The sequence below is a fragment of the Lissotriton helveticus genome, chromosome 10 (genome assembly GCF_964261635.1).
Source record: "Lissotriton helveticus chromosome 10, aLisHel1.1, whole genome shotgun sequence".
Lineage (NCBI taxonomy): Eukaryota > Metazoa > Chordata > Amphibia > Caudata > Salamandridae > Lissotriton > Lissotriton helveticus.
In genome coordinates this window covers 1,078,351,132-1,078,373,330 of record NC_136071.1, presented here as the reverse complement: position 1 = coordinate 1,078,373,330, position 22,199 = coordinate 1,078,351,132, and the positions used below count along the sequence as shown (strand labels likewise).

Genomic DNA, 22,199 nt, shown 5'->3' with positions numbered 1-22,199 from the left:
CTTGTTCTAATCTTCTGATAATTAGTATTTATTTCTTCCTACAGACTGGTCAAAACGTTTGTTAATTTCTCACTTATTAGGAGAATCAGATCAGGCGAATTTTTTTTTTTTATTGGCATAACAATGTTCAATGAATCTTTTATCGGTTTTACATAAGCAAAACGCAAGCCACAATATATTCTTTTTGCCTTCTGGTATTGGATTAAGGTTTTGGCATGTAAGCGCTGGCTTACTTCTCAACACAACAAGTACTCAAGATGTTTTATCTGTGGCAACGAAGTTCTCAGTGCATTGTTGTTTAGTTTCCAGATGAGTGAATACATCTCAGTGGCCTCTATTCTCAGTCAAATGTGCTGAATTATCGTAAGAGATGTTTTTGGTGGGTGCAAGACTGACTTTAAGAACAGTTATCTGTGATCAATATCAAGTCTGATGGATTCACTCAAATGGTTATGTATTGAACTACAGCCGTATTAAAAGTGTTTTCTTGGTGTGTTCTCGGTCTGATGAACACTGCTAAAACGTAAGAATTACTGATTTCAGAGATCTGCTCACCAGTCCCAAGATGCACAGTAAAAGAGCTGCCCCCAAACTGGAGTTCTGCAATCAACAATTCTTAAATTTTAGCATGCCCATTGAAATTTTACTTGAGTTCGAAATCCCTTTGAAAACAGAAGACTAGGGGCATTTGGCAAAACTTTTTTTTTTTAATTAATCACTAGCTTACCCGTCGCGCGTTGCTGCGATCGCCTTAGAAAGGAAATTCAAGGAAACTCGTTATGATAACATTCAATTTGCATTGTGTCATTTTTATTGAAACGTATTCATTTTAATATGGAAAACTTTTCAAAGTGTCGTTTTAATTCTATTTATTTATTCGAGTGCTTGTGGATACACGATTTTTTGTTTTTCCGTCTTGTGCGTACATCAGTATTCGAAAGATTATGAGGGCTCTGGGGGTCCGATATTTAAAAAATGTTTATGCCAGAAACCTTCGCGGGAGTGTACTCAACAACTTCCCAAAGTTTCCTGGCGATCGGATGAATGGTGTAGTAATGCATAAAAGACAGAGAGGCAGACATTCGTTTTTATATATATAGATTACAGCCGTGTGAACAATTATGAGCACAAGGTCTATGGACTGTCCCAATTTACAATTAGTATGGGTCCTTCTTTTATACAAAACATGATGGATAATAAAAGTTTCCTGCATACCGTATGTGGTGAGGAATGTTGATTGCTGCATTAGAGTCCTAAATTAATTGTCTAATGGTTACCACAAGTGGGTCAGGACCTCGCGTGAACACAAAGTGGCCAGTGGATAAAGTGTCCAGATGTCTAAATTGTGGAACTCATGATCACTGCGTGTACTAGTTCCCAAATGACTATGTAAGTATTTAGGGTCCGATTTGGACGTTGGAATGAAAGCCAACAGACAGTCCGAAGGCTTTCCGCCCGACATGGAGGGTTTCCCTCTGACTGCCGTATTGTGATGACTGTGGAGTGAAACCTGCGGGGGGATTCTGCTCCTCTTCCAACAGGGTGACAGAGTCCGTCAGAAGAGCAGCAGAATTTGAATCCCTTGAATGACGGCGGAGCCAGCCTCGGTTCCAACAGCCTTTCCATGTCTTGGGAGAAGTGTGGCGCAGCATCCAGAGCAGCTGTCTCCGGAGCGCATGGCTCATGGTTCGGTCCCCAGCACCCGAGGCAGATCAGCTCAGCATCATGTGACTCTGGGCACTAGCTCACTTAATCTTCATGACAGCTCCCAGAGCCTTGAGACCTTTAGGGGTGATTAGTTCGTGCTGTACAAATACTGGGTTCATATCGTCGTTACGGACATGGAAAGGCTGTCGGAAAGGGACTTTGGGGGCCCCCCAGCAAGGCCCCCATCCTCCCTGGCCCTCCGCTTTGGGGCATGGGAGGACATTTAAGTGACCCCCTAAACATTCCTGCACTGTGTGGCAGGTACCGCATGGTGCGTGCCAAGGGTGCAGGGATGTTTTCAAACATCCATTTTTCAATGAAAGCTTGTGCGACAACCCTGTGGGTGGTTGTATTCTAATCCTGAGGTTGCAACCGCCGACCTAAGGTTGTTTGGTTCCAACCCGCAGCGGTGTCGAGCGGACATCGTAATGAGGCCTTAGTGTTTTAGTGGTTAGACGCATAAATGCAAGTTGGAGCTGATCGAAGGCATACATCTTTACATACAACACAATGTACCTACATATTAATATGATTCTCCTGTCAGAGTAAAGATGTTGCCCTATCTTCTTGTATCGCATTGCGGAGACAGTTGTGATGAGCATTCAGTCAGCTACTGCTCCATGTAGTTTTTAGGTCTCGGACTAGGCAGCACATGCGCTGTCTCGTCAGAAGATGCTTTATACAGTATAGTGGGGGAAGCTCCGCCCACTCTCCAGCCTTATTTTGTATTGGCTTGAATCAAAATTCATGCATTCTCATTGGTGTTTGGCTTCTTAATCCCGCCTCCTGGCTGCCATGTTGTCATTTTTATCCTTACGAGGCTATCAGCCCCTTTACTAGAAAAACAGTATTGTTCCCGTGCCTCTCCTCATTCCCTCCTGTAGTCTGTCACTTATTACACCACAACCACCCCCAACCTCCTCCTGTTAGTGCCTTCTTTTACCCCCGCACTTCTCTGTAAAATGCAATAGGGCTCTCGTAAATACGAGCCAGATTGCATTTTCAGTGCTCGTTTGCCGTCTCATTGGTGGGCGAATTCGCACTCTTTGTCTCCCATGCGCGCGATGCCTTACATCGTGCGCATGCGAGACAAAGAGAGGCAGAGAAAGCACAAGCAGTGAAGCAGGACGAGGTGAAGCGCGGCCGGATTAGCTGTCATCTAATTACAGGCAGATTTAAATACAGATGGGCGGTAGGGCACAGATTATAATATTTTTGGAGGCTGACGCACACGCATGTTCTCACAGAAGGCTCGATTGGCCAAGGGTGCGTGTTTCCCTCATATTGGCCACCGCGTGGCCATGTTCTTCTCCAAGCGGCCAGCAGGGGGCAGTAGGTGCTTCTGCAGCTCTGGGAGCGGGAAAGTTCAGGCTCAGTGATGCAGAACTTCTCACCTCGAGGGCCCGAAGGACCAGGGTGTTGGATCAGGTACACGAGGACTTACTAGGGGGAGGAGAGGGGGCTGGTATAGGGCGTGGGGCATCTTGCTTCTAGAAGTGAGAGGGTCAGGGGTACATAGAATTAATCTCTCGGGCACAAGAGATGCAGGGAAGTGGCACAAGCGAATGAACGCATTTCATCCTTAGACCTACATAGCTCCGTGGTTTGTGAAACGGGTGCCGGACTGCCTCTACAAAAGCATAGCTCAGTGGACTGTCTCAGCATTTCGCCTCTTGGACTTTATGATTACAACAGTACAGATTATTTCCGGGGGCATTGGAAACTGCAGCCTTTCCCTGTAGGGATTGACACTTCTGGGTAACTATAACAGGCGACAGCCCCCAGAATGAGTGACTCAATTAATGGTGCCTCTGGGACTCAATGGCGTCTCCTTCTCCCCTTCTTTCTTTGCTCTTACCTCCTCCTGCACTCTGCTGAAGTGTTACTGTTCGCCTTCTCGTCTTGTTTTTCTTCTCTCGATGTATCATCTCTCACCTGTCTTATAGTTATTCCTTCCCGGCCCTCCCCACTCTCTACCCCATAGCGCCCCTCCCCACCCACAACTTTCTCCACTGTGTTCTAATGAATTTTTATTGTTTACTTTCTCATCCTATTGTTATTCTTTCAAAGCATAACACGATCTAGTGTTATGTTTTTTAGGTCTTGCGACCTATCAATGCGCGCAAGCGCATTGAGCGGAGCGATAATTCAAGTGCTCAAAATCCTCGTCAAACCAAGGGCTTCTTGCCGCGGTTTTGTTTGAGTTCATGTGAATCACGTGACCAAACAAGCACGCGCATCAGCCTCCCTCCCTCCTAATTTCATTTTTTTTAACGGCCGCACAGCACATCAAAGGGCTTCGCCCAGCGTGCGCTCTGCGGCTTCTCCTCCCCTAATTAATCATGGCTGGCCGGCCGTACTTTCAGTTTCCCGGCCGCTGCTGTGATAGACTCCAGGAAACTTTGCAATACTTGCTTACACGGCAGGAAGCATGTTAGCGTCATTGTTGTTTCCTGTTTACGTCCTCTGAGACGTGAACAGCCAACATCCAATCCCCAACCCACACAGTATCCACGTGGATTAACCATGTCAACGCACATCAACATGCACCTTAGAGTTCATGGACGATTAAGGTTTAAATAGAGTACCCTGCTACACCCCAGTAGCACAAACATGCAACCTTTAGCGTTTTAAGGAACAGGCGGCTTTCACGAGACACCCGGGCAGGGTTGTTAGGCGGATTCACACACTTTACTGGTAATGAGTTCCTACCGTGAATTTCATTCAAGACCTGGTTTAAAAGAATTAGCACCGCAAAATAATGCAGAGGCAGGACATTGTGCTGTATGGCACTTGTTTATGAAACGCATCAGTTTAAGTTGTTATATGATTCATTTTCTCTATTGCTGGCTGATGAGGTCAAACTTGTGTTCAAATATTGTGATGAATTTCCTTTGTTTTTTACTTTTGGGCACAAACATGCAACCTTTAGCGTTTTAAGGAACAGGCGGCTTTCACGAGACACCCGGGCAGGGTTGTTAGGCAGATTCACACACTTTACTGGTAATGAGTTCCTACCGTGAATTTCATTCAAGACCTGGTTTAAAAGAATTAGCACCGCAAAATAATGCTTAGACAGGACATTGTGCTGTATGGCACTTGTTTATGAAACGCATCAGTTTAAGTTGTTACGCACATCAACATGCATCTTAGAGTTCATGGACGATTAAGGTTTAAATACAGTACCCTGCTACACCCCTGTAGCACAAACATGCAACCTTTAGTGTTTTAAGGAACAGGCGGCTTTCACGAGACACCCGGGCAGGGTTGTTAGGCGGATTCACACACTTTACTGGTAATGAGTTCCTACCGTGAATTTCATTCAAGACCTGGTTTAAAAGAATTAGCACCGCAAAATAATGCCGAGACAGGACATTGTGCTGTATGGCACTTGTTTAGGAAACGCATCAGTTTAAGTTGTTATATGATTCATTTTCTCTATTGCTGGTTGATGAGGTCAAACTTGTGAAAAAAATATTGTGATGAATTTCCTTTGTTTTTTACTTTTGTGACACGACTAGTCAGATATTGCATGCTTAATTAGCCTAGTAACATTTGCTTCCTAGCCGCAGGCCAGGTGAAGGGCCCGCACCCCAGGAGCCAGGGCGATCAGTGAACTTCCACCCCTTCCGGACGCCCCCACGCCCCAAACTTTCCTTATCACAGAAGTGATCAAAAGGGAAGCACACACAGCCTGTATTCCCTGTTAAAACTCTTATGCAAAGAGCTGCAGCCGAGAGACACGACCCCCGCGGAGGCATCCAAAGCGGGGGGGCGGGGCCTGAATCGGAATGGAATTCTGTTCACTCTGGCAACATCCAGCCGGATACAGTGCACTTATACTGCTCTCAGTGCTATGAGTGTAAAACCTGCGGCACGAGCCAATCTCGGTGCCGGCGCCGACCCCCATTGCATCCCAACTCACCTCCCAGCGGAGCTTGCAGCACTCCAGCACACCCTGGTGCACTCCAGCATACCGCATGACACCCTGGTGCACTCAGGACACCCATGTGCACTCCAGCATACTGCAGTGCACCCAGCACACACCCTAGTGTACTCCAGCATACCGCAGTGCACCCAGTACACCCTAGTGTACTCCAGCATACCGCAGTGCACCCAGCACACCCTGGTGCACTCCACATACCGCAGGGCACCCACCACACACCACAGTGTACCCAGCGCACCACAGTGCATCCAGCACACCCATGTGCACTCCAGCATACCACAGTGCAATAGCTCACTCACACTGCACACTGCACACAGGCCTCACTCAGTGCACACAGCCCTCAATCACACTGCACACAGTCCGCAATCAGTGCAAACTGCACACACTCAGTGCACACAGCCCTAACTCACAGTGCACACAGCCCTCACTTAGTGCACACAGCTCTCACTCGCACGGCACACAGGCCTCACTCACACTGCACACAGGCCTCACTCACACTGCACACAGGCCTCACTCACACTGCACACAGCCCTCACTCAGTGCACACAGCCCTCACTCAGTGCACACAGCCCTCACTCAGTGCACACAGCCCTCACTCAGTGCACACAGCCCTCACTCAGTGCACACAGCCCTCACTCGCACTGCACACAGGCCTCACTCGCACTGCACACAGGCCTCACTCACACTGCACACAGGCCTCACTCACACTGCACACAGGCCTCACTCACACTGCACACAGGCCTCACTCAGTGCACACAGCCTTCAATCACACTGCATACAGTCCGCACTCAGTGCATACTGCACACACTCAGTGCACACAGCCCTAACTCACAGTGCACACAGCCCTCACTCAGTGCACACAGCTTCACTCGCACTGCACACAGGCCTCACTCACACTGAACACAGGCCTCACTCACACTGAACACAGGCCTCAGTCACAGTGCACACAGCCCTCACTCACAGTGCACACAGCGCACTGCGCACACACAGGCACTGCATACACACACCGGCACTGTGCACACACAGGCAACAACAACATCTATCCGCAACACCACAGCATCAATCCATGCAAAAATTCAACAACAACTATTTATAAAATCTTCGCTCAATGTTTCAAACTTTATTACAAATGCCACAACATTTTTTTAAGATTTCACTTCTAATCTTACATATTCTTCACCAAAAAACACACTGAACATAATATTCACAAAAGGTATTTAGGAAAGTTTACATTGCCATTATACATTATAAATAACTTTTATTTCAATATTAATTAACAAAAAAAACATTTATATTACTAAGATATATACATCTAAGTCACGTAAATACAAAACATGTGGCATTACAAATGCTATAAGTGTCACATTTGCTAAAGTTAAAATTATTGGCATTGTAAAATACTAAACATAAATATAAAATGTCATTTACAAAAACCAATATCTCCAACTTTCCTACTGCGAGACCTATTGGTAACGCCAGTGCTTGTTTGTAAAGCGCCTATATCCTCTGGGTGCTAATGCGCTGCATATGGATGCTAAATGAATAGTAAGTATATGCTTTAGAGGCAGGCACAAGAAGACAAAACATTTTCAGAACTACAAGACCCCGAGGACGGACACAGTAGCACAAACTCGCCTCTGGAGAAGGGCGGCTAATGTACTGGCTTAGAGGTGCGCAGCATTTCAACCGTGGGCCTTTCAATTCAGGGGTTTGATTTGCGGCGGAGGAGCTTTGCTGAAAGAAAGAAGACACAACATACCATACATCATGGTGTTTAAACTGGCCGACCCTACACCCATGTGCTTCGAAGCCGCATCTTAAAGCACCAGGTGCTGTCCTGATTATATACAATACCCGGGGCTTTATGTGGACCAGGTCCTGCGGGTGCTTAGCACCCCCTGTTCTAAAAAGCAGATGCTGAAACGGGTCCCTGTCGGGCTCTCTTTTTTGCCCTCTCCCTTGAAGGGGAAAAAAAACTTACCTCTGCAGCAGAACCACCCTTCACTAAGATGTAACTTCAAAGAAATGGTTATAGTTCTTTCACAGTCTCATAATTTTAGAACTGCAGCATTTTCAATATTCTATACACCGAAGCCCTAGTTGTTGCTTTTTTTATCTTATGCAAATAACAGTCATTGACAAAGCCAATAGTCCTGGCTTACTATAGGCGTAATGTTACTTGTTGTAATACATACCTGGATGCAATGACAGAAGCAGCAACCTGCCAGTCAGGCCGCACACTCTGCTACGCATATATATAACATCCTGGATAACTTAGCACAGGAACATTCTTCTCATACGTGAGTTTGAGCTATTGACATTGTAAATAACAATGCCTTTTATTTTTGTTTTGGATTTTAAAACATAAATAAAAGGCATTGCCGTTTACAATGCCAATAGCTTAAACTTGCTTAAATCCAAGACCTATTGCATTGCAAATGCTTGTTTTCATCTTCAAAGGATTCTGACGGTTTAAGAGAGAGTGCTTTGCAGTGCGGGACTTGCAGTTTCAGGTTTTTACCATTCTAAATAATGCCATATGTGTTTCGCCTGTTATGTGGGGAAAAACAAGCATGGTGATGATGCTATTGTGCGGTTACAAGTACTAAGTGCCAGTAGCACGTGGCAGGGCTCCACTTAGTAGTTATGGCGCTGACTTAAGTCTTAGGGTAACTGAATATTGTTGGTTGAGGGCTTTCAGCACCATTATTCGCACTGTCTCATTACTGTCAGATGGCCACTGTGTCGTGTATGACAGCTTCTGCCAGCCTTAGCTGTTTTTTTCTTCCAAACTGTATTTTGCATTCTAGACAGGCCTGCCTTGTAGGTCCCAATTATAACGTAAAACCTGAAACTACAAAACTACATGTCCCCGTATACTCACTGTAATTTGAGACGGTCTGGGAGAAATGGGCACATAGATCCATTGTGGGCAGGTCCTTTATTTTGGTGCTAAGTTGTTTCACTGCCTCGATTAGGGAAAAAATGACTTGAGGCGACGCATAAATGCAATTGCATTCCAGAGGCTTTAACACCTTGGGTGCTTTAGAACATCCTCTCCTTTGCTGGGCCATTATGAAAATGGGTGTGGTCATGACGAGCTCAGTTCGTCATGAGCACCCTAGAAGTATACCTCATGACGAGCTGAGCTCGTCATGAGCATCGAAGGGTTAAGGTTAATCATTTTTTTTAAAACATTTTAAGACCTCAGGGATTTGATTATATACCCCCGAATTGATGAGTGAATTCCAATGCAAATAAGGGTAGGAAAACAAAACTGCGCAGAAACAGCGGGACCAAGAAACAAACAAGATTTACCAATATAGTCAATCTAGTTGTTTTGTTTAGTCCAACCAACTCTTCCATGTACAGATAATGGTGAGCTCAAGCCACCTAGTTTATGAGAATACATAGCAGTTTTATGACTGGTAGATATCATTGAAAGGAGGTTAGACTTGGGGAGAGTCGGAGTCCTGTAGGAAGCTATAATGTCAGATCTTTTCTTTCCTACTTAATAGTACTACTCTGTTCCATGGCCACCTTCGTGGGTCATTAGATAAGATGTAATATGGAGTCCCACAAAGGTTCTGATACCCGATTGAGATCTTTAGGAGTCAGACGAGGCAAGGTGGCAAGACAAATGCATGTGTGGGTTCTAGGAATATGGATCTTACTTTAGCTGTTTTTGGAATTTAGAGCGTCTTTTTCAGATACTTCAGTAGCTTTTCAGAAGAATATGTCAGTCTCCAAATATCCAAATTTTGACTGCTGGCAGTGAGGCATTTGTCAGCAACTCTTTTTCGCGGGATAAAGAACAAAGTCTATAATAATATTTTTTCAGTCTTCATGTCAGGATTGCTCAAATGAAAGTAGTTAAGCTTCCTGCTCGCATTCAGTACTCATCAGATTCTTCTTGCTCCATGAGTGAAGAAAGGTGGTTACTCCAGTCGTGCATTCAATTCTAGTAAAAGTGCCAACTCTGGATGCTAAACACTTGTTCTCTACACTGGACCATCCATGATTCAACGTAATGTCCGTTATCCGTTGATCATCTTTGAATGAATGGCATCTGTCGTAATTTTAGCACTTCCATGACCCACTCGCATAACAAACAATCCCACAGCTGATCACATCCTTGGAGTTGTACTGGGAGTGTGAGGTACTCCTAGTCCTAATATCTAAGGTGACCGAGGACTGGAGCTTTGTCGCATAGCATTGGAAATGAGGATTGCCTGTCGAATCAAACTCAAGAAATCAAATAACAAACTCTGTGGTCGTTGGCCGAGTTTTTGCCGAACACCACGCTCCAAGCGGAGCGTGAAGTGGCAAAACTCCACCAGGGAAGCGGAGTTTACCGCCCACCCCTAGTTTAAAAATAAACCCTTACAAGCATTCCCAAGAAAGACTCCAAGTGAACATTACCATATTTTTTGCTGCTGTTTTTTTACTTTACACAACTGTTTCAACAGAGAATGTTCTCACTATACTTGATCATACATAATTATCCCACTTGTGTATGGCTTTCACACACAAATAACGGAATATGAATATGACCTATGACTATAGCTGGCGACTTTGGATCTGAGTACCAGTTTTGAGTCCCGGAATTGGCTCTGGGCAAACCAGGGTATCTTCCCATGCTTAAAATAAAATTAATCTGACTTTATGTAACGTAATCTGGTGCTCATTAAGAGCTCCAATGCCCGTGCTTTATAAACACACACACAAATCTATATTTGTGTGTATATATAAAACAAAGGATATAGCTTAGTTATAGTTAGGAAAACATTATTTATTCTTTCTATACAAACCAAACGTAAACTACTCAAACATTAGAATTTCTAAAGTTATACCTTTAAATTACTGTAGCTTGCACACCTTGTTTTGCAGTATCACCAACTTGCTAGCCACACTACATTAACTTTAGCTTGCACCTTTACAGTGCACCAATTAAATCCTTTGATAATACAACCCTTTATACCAAGTGAAATCATAGCATTTATAACCACTCTTATGGCATCTCAATTGACATTATTTGTCAGAACAATGTGCATGGTAAAGTGGCGAGCTACATTTAAATGTAGTGTGGCTACCAAATTGACAGCACTGTGTAAGGAGGTGCGTAAGATATAGTAATTTGAAGTAGAGTGTTGTAGAGTGGTGTATTGATGAGTTGGCTGCTTTGTCATAGAGTGGCATGTCATACAGTGTTGTACAGTGCATTGGAGTGATCTAGAGGAAAGTGGAGTGTTGTGGAGTAGAGTGTAGTGGTGTCATAGACTGGCGTGTTGTAGAGTGTGTTAAAGTGAAGTGCCGTAGAATGGAGTCGTGGACAAGTTGCGTAGAGTGGAGTCGTGGACTAGGTGTGTAGAGTGGAGTCTCATGTTGTGGAGTGGCGTGGAGAGTCATGGAGTGTCATAGAGTGGAGTGGCATGCCGTCCAGTGTTTAGTAGAGTGGGGTACGGTGGAGGGGCATACATGGAGTACTGTGTTGTGTAGTGGTGTAAAGTGTAGTAGCATGTTGTCTCGCATGTTGTCTCGCCTTTGGGCCCTTTATAAGGACTTAGCTAGAGCTTCTGGCTTTGCTAATGTGTTGAAGTTATGTTTCAGAGTTGTGTGGCTGCTCTGCAGCATGTTGAAAAGTTATAATAGAGTGTTATAAGCATTTTTGTTACCTTGTATATAATCAAGAAGATGTTATGTACAACTGAACGACTTTATTATAAGAGGAATTAACGTAAGCATTCTTTATCACACAGCTAAGGACGTTGCCGTTGTAAAACAGAAATGAAATGCAGTCCTAAAACATGCCCCATGGAACGAAAACGAAAGAAACATACCATCAGCTGTGAAAGTATAAAAGCCACAACTGAAGCACGAAAGGCCAAAATAAATACAGTGTACATGTGCCGCGGAACGCAAACGAAATAAATCGACAGCCTCAAACATACAGCATACCATGTATTTATAAAGAAGAAAGCCCACAAGATAAGCGCATTTTTGTTGGACAACCTAAATTAAACAAAAAAATTCTTGAGCTAATCCCGCAGATTCAACATCTATTTCTTGACTGGCACCTGCTTCATGGACACATCAAAAACGTAATGTTAGTAGTTGGTTTTCACATTACGCTCCTGCCACATTGCACTCTATACAGTTGTGTGCAAGTCAGTGCAACTCCAAACTGAACCCAGGCAGAATAAATAGGGAAATATGCGAGCGCTTAGTAACCAGGTTAACCTGCTATATACTGCCAACAAAGGACATGGCTTGTGAGTGTTGGGCAGTTTAGATGCTTGGGTCCGCAACAGGCTCAGATGTCCTCATGATAACGCCCATCACATATTACACCCCCCTTTACCCATGTGTTAAACAAAAATATACATACCAAGTAATGAGGTTCATTACCATACATATGCAAAATGAGTGTTTGCCTTGCACTTTCTCTGCGTGTACCTGGGGCATGTCTATTCGTGTGTGCTTGTCCCACTGCTCATAGAATACCTGCACAATTTCGTCCTGAATTCAATTAATACAAACTGTTATTTCTCACATATAGTAGTAGCTTCTACGTAAAGCATTTGTCGTCGAAATACTATGCGCTCCCAAATATATGAAAACATACCCTTTACGGCGGCCATTTATCGCAAACTAAATATCTTACAAACTGATTGGGACCATACTGAGGCCAAAAAAGCAGTATATAAGTTTCACTGCAATATGCAAGTTGCAGAATACAGAAACTTCTTTAGGGCCCTATGCCCTGACTGTTGTCTTGCTGTGCAATTTGGTGTCCGCCTGGAGAACTGCATGTTTAATATTTAGTTTTAAAACAAAACCTTGGAGGTTGAGAACTATCTGCTGACAACACAGAATCAATGCAGCTTCCCAAGCTTGAACTAGCAGTAAATTATATTGAGCTGGAAACCGCGATCAGTGGTCCCTTTATCCTGCCGAACAGTGGGCTAGCGATCAGACCCCTCTGACTGATGAAGATTTCTATAATTGACCTTCACTTTGAAATGTAAGCTAGAAAATTGCTAATTTGCATAATAATCAATTACTAATGTTAACCTCTTATACAAACGCTACTTGCGTCAATTGCTGATACACTGAAGTTAGCCTGCAATATGGGCACAATTCCTAAACAAGTGAAGACACTCACTGCACACATAGCGACCCAAACAGCGGCAGGCCCAACGAGTGAAGCCTTAGAGTCAGATGAAAAACTGTCTGATCTTAGATCGTGATTGTCGGCTGAGCTGTGTGCACAAAAGGCAGACTTTACCATGGCAGCACTGGATGGGAAGCTGAGGGTATCGAGACTAAACAGCGGCAAGGGAAACAGAGGGAGACTGCAGGCAGAGACCCACTGGTGATGTAGGAGGTGGAAAGAAGTGCATAAAACAGTGTTTATTTCAGCTCTTAGAAACTGATGCTTCGAAAGCAATGAGGCCAGGCTTTGACCCACACAGTTATGACTTGTTAAGGGAATGCCCTTCCCATGCACTCATGGGGGGTGCTCAGGGAAATAAAAAGGAGGAAAGGGTTTAGGGTGGGTGAGGTAGGAGGGTGATTTAATGATGGAAACTTGGATAAAAGCTCCTAATAGTACAGATTCAAGACAACTCGAGTGAGGATGTGGCATAACACCCGGAGCTGCCGTATTTGGAACTGGGAAACCGGGTTAGAGTGTTGGCGTCAACTCTCCCCGTGCCTTAAAAAAAACTAGAAAACGTAAGTTTCAATCCAAGGAGAAGTTAATAGAAAACCATGTAATTAATTAAAGTTTTACACACGCATACACAACTAAATTCTTGCGGACATGGGTCAAGCAAAAAAAAAACAAGCAGGATAAGATTGAAGTAAAATATTAACAGTGTGCCTAAAGTAAAAAATAAGAGAGGGTGGTGGCCTTGAGGAAAAATCAAGCACAGCAAATGAAGAGTGAACCTTTCATCAAGCCTTGTCCTGAAGTAAACAAAACACAAGCACTTCTCACTACAATCCAAAAGCACAAGCAGAGAGGCAGGCCAAGAAAAAGAGTGCTCTCAAAAGTATCCAAAATAACATGAAGAGTAAGAGCACATGTAATAGGAGCAGTCCTCATGGGAGGATCTAGAAGTCCAAAAGGAGAGACTACTAAGCATACTGACCAAACAATAGCCTGCATTTACAAAAGACAGTAAGAGGAACCAACGAAAAAGATGGGTGGTGCTTGTAGCACATATTAGAGCTACAGCATAACTCGAAGAGACAGCGCACATGTGCTGCCTAGGCGAGACCTTAAAAGGTGTTTTGTGGAGATTCCTCAAACAGGGCGCAGTTATTACCTGTTAAAAATCTAAGGAATTCCTATCTCTTGGAATGTACTGCTACTGCCACTGTACTATCTGTCTATCTATCTCTATCGTACCCCATACTCTGTTGCAGAAGGGCTTTTTCAAATTTGCTAATATCACTAGTGTCTTCACCAAGATTTTTTAGACGCCTTTTGATATTAGAGAACAGATGCCACAGGCCAGCACCCCAGTCTGAAAAGTGTTCCATCTCCAGTGCAGTTCACCATATCCCACTTTTATGGGCAGATCAGTATCTTGGCCACAGGATGATAGACGTATTGAAGGGTGTGGTTAAGTTTGTGACTTTTATAAACAATGGCTGTTCGAGAGGAACAGAAGTAATTGTGAAGAGTATTTTATTTTGGTATTTCACGTAGAAAGCATATCTCCTATTGCATTAAAAAAATCACCCCTCATGTATGTTAAAGCTAGTTAGGTCGCAAAAGTTTGTCATTCTGAAAATTGTGTTCTGGATCTGAAAAGTTTGGGAAGCAGTGCACTAGATTACTTCGATCCTCCTACCAATACTTACTTATGATGCACAAGTTTAAAAAATCCTAGAATAGGAGGTCTATGGATTCCATCATCCTGAAGATCTCGAATCAAATGCGTGCGGAACTAACATTAAAAACAGACCTTTTGGAATATAAAAAAATAAATCTTAAATTTACCCGTTCAATCTTAATAGCATATTGTAACAGGCTCTGCCACAGAAAACCTACACCAATCGTCTAACTAAAACATTGTAACAGGAGTCTTAAATGCAAGGGTATTTCTGCTTGAAGTTATTAACACGCAATACAAGATACAAATTGTATATTCATATTCAAAATCACTTAACTTTTTAGATTTTTTTAGGAAGCTCTTTCTATGAATGACAGCTGCCATGGCCCCTCAATTCATTTGTGTTGCCTTTTTTGCACTGGGTCGGGGAGTCGGGGTTTTGGGGGCTGTGGAGCAGAGTGGAAGTTGAGGGGAAGTGGTTTGCATGCATGTTTCCACTTCTTTGTTGGCTTGACATCAGGAAGGGTTTATTTTAGGATTCAGAGAGTGATGGATGTACCTGACATTACCATCCTTGAAATTGAAGTAGGTTGTCTGTCTACAGCTCCTCAACTACGCCATATGAGGCTATATTTTCTCAAGTTGAAGTGGAAGTTTACGAAACAGTAGAAAGTATAAATATGATCTTAATATATATTTTGGTGGTTGTACACCCCTTCATGATGGCACACGAAGGACAACAGGACACTGTCCAGATGTTGGATCATCTAATGGGGAAAAGCTTTGCTTTCTCACGACTGAAAGAGAACACCCAGTTGTGTCACATACCAAGCCACCAGACGTGCAGGAAGCCAGAGCCAAGTTTGCCCGCAAAAAGATTCTGTGGATTTGCATTAGTTCTGTGTCTATTCTGGTCACTTCCCAACAGGTCATACCTTCTTGTACTGATGGTTGTACACTCGAAATGTCCTAAGATCATATATCATGAATAAACCTATATATTTCTATATATAGGTTTATTCAATATCATATTTATAGTGCCCACTCCGTAGCAGCACACTCTCAATAATGGAAACCTCAAAAAGTTTGGCCAGCATTTTAATTTATAGTGACGTTTCCCGAGTGTTGCTCCCTCATTGTGGCTACAGCTTCGTGTAATTGCCTGTGCAGTTGGATGGAGAAATGTCCAAAAACAAAAACCACAGCTTTGTCATCCCTCCCACTTTTTCTTTATTTTCAAATTACCAGGGACATATTACGCTTCAAAGGGACATCTTCTGATCTGAACCGTGATGGGCAGAGCCTCCGTTGATCTCTGTACCCTGTAGCCTGAAATGAGTAGTTCCCTTCACTACTTCTACCCAACCCTGGTTGGTGGCTGCGTGTTTATAGTTTTGGGGATGCAGTAGTTACACAAGAAGAGCGGCTGTTTGCCTCACATTGTAAATCATGTCGGGATTTTGGGGTCAGAAGTGGGAGGGCATCCATGTTTATTATTGTCGGGTGTTTGGAATGCTTATAAACGTTATAAACATTTGCAGTAATTGATGAAAATGCAGTGTGCATGTAATAAAAATATTTTCTGAACACTGGGTTGCCTCATCACTATTGGTGAACTTGTGAATGACATTTCAAGAATGTGGATACATGTTGCCTACCTAGGGTAACCGTAACCTCAGTTTTCTTTACTGTTCTTTGGTTTCGGTGCTTTTTGCAGGGATGGCATAAGGCTTTCCTGGCAGAACAGCCCTGTGAAGGGTGTACTTGGTCATGTGCACATAGGCTTCACATAATCCTTCACTGTGTCACAACGGAGCGGACATTACCAGACTAATATTGAAAGGAAAGGAAAGCCATACCCTAACTTGTTTGATTGGACCCTTTGAATCTCAAAGATGCACTGACTCTGGCAGTGGCCCTTGGCACAGCCAGATGATCTTGCACATATAAGCCAGATTTTCCTTCCCGTTGTTGGGCATCTTGAGATTTCGATCTGCATAGATTTCTTCTACTGTGAATGAGTTCAGGGTTCGATTTGAGTACTGCCCATTTACGCCTGTGTAGAAACAATCCTGAAACCCCCTTCTGAAGTGTCTGACCGGCATGTAAGCCCACATCCAGCTCAAGGTACATGAGCTGCATACATAATACATTGAAGCTGCCACTATCCTTCACCATAGAATAGAACACTGCCCAAGAAATCTTATGCAACTGTCCAATTGGTTCAACCGCTACCAAGATTGAGAGAAACCAGAGTTGTCTGAGAAAAGCCCATGGTGTCTGGGGGGTTGCATGTTTTCCCTGGGGTCCGTTTAGAGGTCTGCCCTTTTTTCACTAATATTGGTTCTGCTGGTTTGTGAAGCTGCTGACGTACAGCCTCTAATATAATATATACTTTCGAGAGCCGGGAAAGATACTTTTCAAACTTTGAGACTTCTCCATAACCTACCTGTTAGTTGGGTTTGTATTTGCTTCTGTGTTTGTGCTTCTTATGAATACCTGGGCCATGAACAGTATACATGTTAGTGACTGTCAATAGAACAACTCCGTTTTGGCTGGATGGTTTTGATGCCCCATTTTGAAGTTCCCTTCTCATGGTTATCTACTAATTACAATTAATTATTGTTTGTGAACATTGCTTAACCTTATCAATGATTCCATAATTTCAGGGTTCATGAGCATTGACACTGCCCCTTCTTTTACTACTGAAATTATGTTGTATTAACTTTTCATTATTTGTATATTGTGTGCTTTCTTTCACAATAAATACAGTTAAATACTCCAGAGGTATAAAAACATTATGTACTTACAACTCTGGATACTGTGCTCTTTATTGCAGTATTAATAATTGTGTGGTACTAGCACTACACCAGCTCTCTTGAGCTAGACCAGGATTCTTGCCCATGTCACCCCAATGGGCCAAGGAGGCATTACAAGGGATTTTCTTTTGCTGCATCCCATGTTCACGGTTTCCTTGTTATAAGATCAACTAGCATTTTTACTTTTTGGTGTGCGTGGTTACCCATACATGCCCCGGAGAAAATTCCTTACATTTGTGCACTTGACATCCAGTACCATCACATTTCTGTGACTTTTTCTATAGGGATCTCTTTCAGAAACCACTACGCTGAATGCAGTGATGTACTATCGGCTTTATGAACATCATGGCATATTTTCTTACCCAGAATGGTAAATCACTTCAAAGTGATCTTGGAGAGTGAGCATTAATTTCAATATTTTTCCATAGTGATGTTGTGCACAGCTGGGGAGAATGTGTAGGATGTGCTTGTGATGAGTAATGACTGTGTATAGGTATAAGTGGAGGTGGCATTAGCCTCCATAGAATTGCAGTTGACTCCGTTTGCCTGTAGCATTGTCTGTATAGTTAAAAACCTGGCCATGATGTACTTCCCTTTTCAGTTGGCCTTTGTGGGTTCCCCACACAGGCTTGCTTCGAACCAACTCTTTTCCTGTGATGTTATACAAGTAGTGTCTGACAAGGAGCATTCTTAACTATAAAGACACTTTGGTAGTATAAACCCCAATACCATGTTGAGAAGGCTTTCAATGGTTCCTTGAACAGTTGAGTCAGTGTCTTCAATTTAGATATGAAATGTCTGCAGAAGGTTACCTTGCCCAGCCCAGAAATGTCTGTAGATCTTACATTGCTGAAGCTGGACCTTTACAGTTTTGCTGTTTGTAATTTTGAAGTGTCTGAGGCTTTTCTTTGCAAAACACTATATCCAGTCATTCATTTTTTTTATTTTTTTTTATTTTTTTTGGGTCTTCATTTACCACCATGGCTTCAGGTGTAGCCGCAGTCGGGAATACGATAATCTGTCTCAGTTTATAAAACTGGCAGGGATTAGTTGAGCTGAACTGCCAACATCCCTCAGACATGCCGTTTCCTCAGAGACGAACACCGGTGAAACAAGAAAAAAAAAGGTAAACCTCAAGTTAGTGAAATACAGGTGGAAGTATAACCATTCCCAAACTTCTAGCTAATTCGGGGCTATGCAGGTTGAATGGAACCAAGGTGTGTAATCATCGGACCGGGGAAAAAAAAAAAAAACCTGCCAACTCAATGCCCCCAGACCAATAAATGCCAAAATGCTCTCTTAGCTTGATTGCCAGTTCTTACTAGATCTAATCTGGAGACTTGCAAAACTGAGATCTGCCAGTCAATAAATGTAGGAGATGTAGGGTCTTTCCATTTTCTGCAAATCTCCCTTCGGGCAAGTAGGATGGAATAACACAGGAGGTTCTTTGCCTGCCCCTGTACCCCGGCAAGGATCCCAAAGATGACAAGAGGAAGGTCAAGGACTACTTGCACGTCCAATGATGCAGAAATTGTATTGCTTAAGTTATAGCATCCCAAAAAGGGACCAAGCGGGGGCATTCGAAGAACATATGGGCATCCGATGCAGCAGCCAACCCACACTTAGCACAAACTACAGGGTTCCCTTGTGAGAACTTTGAAAGTCTAAGAGGGTAATAGTATGCTCTATGGAGCGTAAACAGATGATTCCTACGCAACCATGCTGGCTTGACAATGTCCCACAAAACTTTACACAAAGTACTCCACAAGTCCTGCACATTGCGGCCAAACATGGTAGATCCCCAAAGCAAATCCGGTAGCTGAAATTCACCATCCACTTCTTCCAGGGTCAGGTTATACCATTGGGAAATTTCCTTTTTGGCCGGTGGATTGTCTACCAGAAGGGATACTAATTGACTGTGACCTCCAATAGGGAACCTGTTTCCCAGGGAGGGCCGGGCGAGAAAGGAGTGAGTCCAGCTGGCCATTTGCATGTATTTAAACCTTGCAAGGTTGGGGCCAATCCTGGCTCTCTGACACTCCCACGGGAGTAAGCTCCCTTCCATAAATAGATCCCCCCAAACCTCCAGCCCTGCTTCCTTTAGTGGGGAACTAAGCTATCACACAACCAGACGGGGCTCTCAGGAAGGCCCCAAAGGGGAGTCCTACTGCCAAAGTAACTCTTTTTTATGGCTACCCTTAATTTGGCCCAGGTTTTTACAAACCCCTGCAAGATCTTCAATTTGATCTTCTTAAAGAACTTTGGGTTGCCAAATTTAAACAAAAAGCCTGACTGGCTAAGGCCTTCCCCTTTAAGCAATGCTGAGAACAAAGATCCTACTCCAAAATCTACAGGCATCTTTAGAAGCATTCGGGCATGGGAAAGTTGGAATGCCCAAGCGTACATCTGCAGGTCCGGAGCAGCCAGCCCGCCCTTCTCCCTACGCCTCCTAAGTTTCTTCCAAGCAATCCTTGGGAGATGCTTATTCCAAATAAAGGAAGTGATATCTGCCTGTAACTTAGCTATTAAAGAGGGATCAAAATGAAGAGGGATGGTATTAAATAAAAAAGAAATTTTAGGTAAAATAGTCATTTTTAGGTTTCGACCTGGCGAGGGCACGAAGTGCCCCTCCCAGATCGAAAACTTTTGTCAACAGTATGGATGTTCAGACTGCCTCTGTTTCCCATTGGCTAGCTCCATAAATGGACGCTAGCCATTGGCAAACAGAGGCGTCCGTCATCCTTCGAGGCGACTCGTGGGGGTTCCTTGGATGTTTTTCTCATCCAGCCCCTTTGGACACGTCATGCGGCTGGGGGCGTGTTGTGTGTTTTTTTTTTTTTGGGCCGCCTTTCATTTTATCATTTGCCCAGACCTCTGGTGAGTGCTTGCTGCTGTCCTGCCTTCCTCCGTGTCCCTCCTCCCGCCGTCCCCCCTCCCGTTCTCCGTGTGGTCCTGCCTTCCTCCGTGTCCCCCTCCCCTTCTCCGTGTGCCCGCCAATGGAGGAAGCCTTCCCGACCCCCCCTCCCGCTGCTCAGGGACACAGTACACTGCCCACCATCAGAAGTATGGACTGTGAAACGAATCAACACTACATTACCTCCCACAACACTGCCCCCAACCACATCCCTCTCCCCCACAACACCCACCCCGTCACCAGCTCACCTGGCCCGCACAGACGACTGTAGTGGTAGGGGTTGCAGCAGGCACTGTCCTCCGACCTCACGAAATTCTGACAGCCCAATAGCGCCTTGAGCTCGGTAGGGCGCTGAATATCGGGCCAGCTGAAGAGCTTGCAGAGTAGCCACTGGGGGGAGGCGGGCAAGCCCCCCACCTGCAGCTCGGGGGCAGCGGGACACAGCCCCCTACCATAGCTCCTTTGGATTCCACGGCCTCCAGCAGCGCCTCGAGGCTCCGTAAGCGCTTGAGAAGCGAGTAGGTGACTGCTTTCAGTTCGGGGTCGGGCAGGACGGGGGACCGTGGGGATCCCATGGCGGGAGACTGGGGGGATACCGGGGTCCGGGGACTCGAGGGAGAGTTGTCCTGGAAGAGGCAGCAGGTCACCGTCCTGTCCGAGTACTCCGGGCTCGCTGCTGCCCCTCCGTCCAGCCCCTCGGGGGTCGCAGACGTGTCTCCATTGTCGGTTTCAGAGGTGTCCCCTGTCCACCCCCCCAGGGGTCTCCGCTGGGCTTCCACGGTGCCCCCAGGAGATCCCAGCAGTACCTGCGCTCTGCCCCACGTCGGTCCCAGCAACGCCGCCGTGCCTGGCCCCGGGGCTGGCAGAGCAGCCCCCATGACGCACCCCGGCCCGATGCTCCCCCTGCTGCAGCACTCTGCTTCTCCAAAGGCGCCGGACCAGACTGGAGCGTCTGGACCTGAACATGCGACGAGGATCCGGAGTTGCTTTCCCCTCCTTCCTCCCCCGGCTCCTGGCTCCGATCTTGCCTGGCTCCCTAGTCCCCCTCGGGGGCAGGAACCCGGAGATGCATGGGGCTCCGTGCACCACCCCTCCGGGGGCAGCACACGTTCAGCCGAAGAGACCGTCCATCGAACTGCAAACAACAGATGCCTGTCCGGAGCCCGCACACATCAAGGAATCGCCCAAAACGGGTTTGGGGGTGAGGGGGGGTCCTACATTTCAATCCCTCACATGCACACCACGAAGCGCGCAGAAACTCGCTTTAAAGTGACGTCCGCGTGTGGGGTCACAGCACGTCCGAGGAAAGCCAGGTAAATTCGGATGTGAACTGCTCGTGAAAGTGGAAAACCATCAGCTAACAGAGGCACAAAGTGCCAACATCCTCTTTGCATGGGCTGAGCCCCTCCAGTTTCTGAGGCCAAACGTGGCAAAATTAAAGAATTAAGGCCAAAAACTGAGAGAACTCTCAAGTGCATGTGCTTGAAACCGATACTCTCCCCACCGAGGGGCCCCAACAGGAGGAGAACGACGAAGTGCTTGCTCTGCCGTGGACAGTCTTCGGGGCGCTTGTATTGCAATGAATGAGTCTGGGGTGGCGGGGTCGAATAAAGGGGGGACACACGCTCTGCCCCGAAGAGTCAGCGTGGATGGAAGCGCGCGCCTCGTTTCCTTCTAATCTTTGGGAAGCGCTGAGAGAAGCGCACGAGGCGCTATAAAGCGCTCGGGGCGCCGAGACAGCCCCGAGGCGCCCAGCACCGGAGACGGGATCGGCTGGAGAGGCTGCCCGGGGGTCCAGGGGGGCTTTTTCAAGCTGGGGGTCAGTGGGAACGGATTGGGCGAGCCACCCCCGGCCTCGTGCCTTCTAGCGCTTGCACGGATCCATCCAGGCGCTGTCTGAGGAGCTTTATTCGGAAATCTCCGTGACATGTGAAGCTGTGTCACATACATGTGCCTCACAGGGGGGT

At 45.3% G+C, this 22,199-nt stretch overlaps 1 protein-coding gene and 1 pseudogene across 10 annotated transcripts in view; one reads left to right on the top strand and one right to left on the bottom strand.

The window, feature by feature from the left end:
- PHF14 (PHD finger protein 14) overlaps positions 1 to 22,199 on the top strand; it is a 1,314,486-nt gene that overhangs the window by 36,746 nt on the left and 1,255,541 nt on the right. The gene's annotated exons all lie outside the window — the stretch shown is intronic.
- On the bottom strand, positions 443 to 21,198 carry LOC144785282 (uncharacterized; annotated as a pseudogene).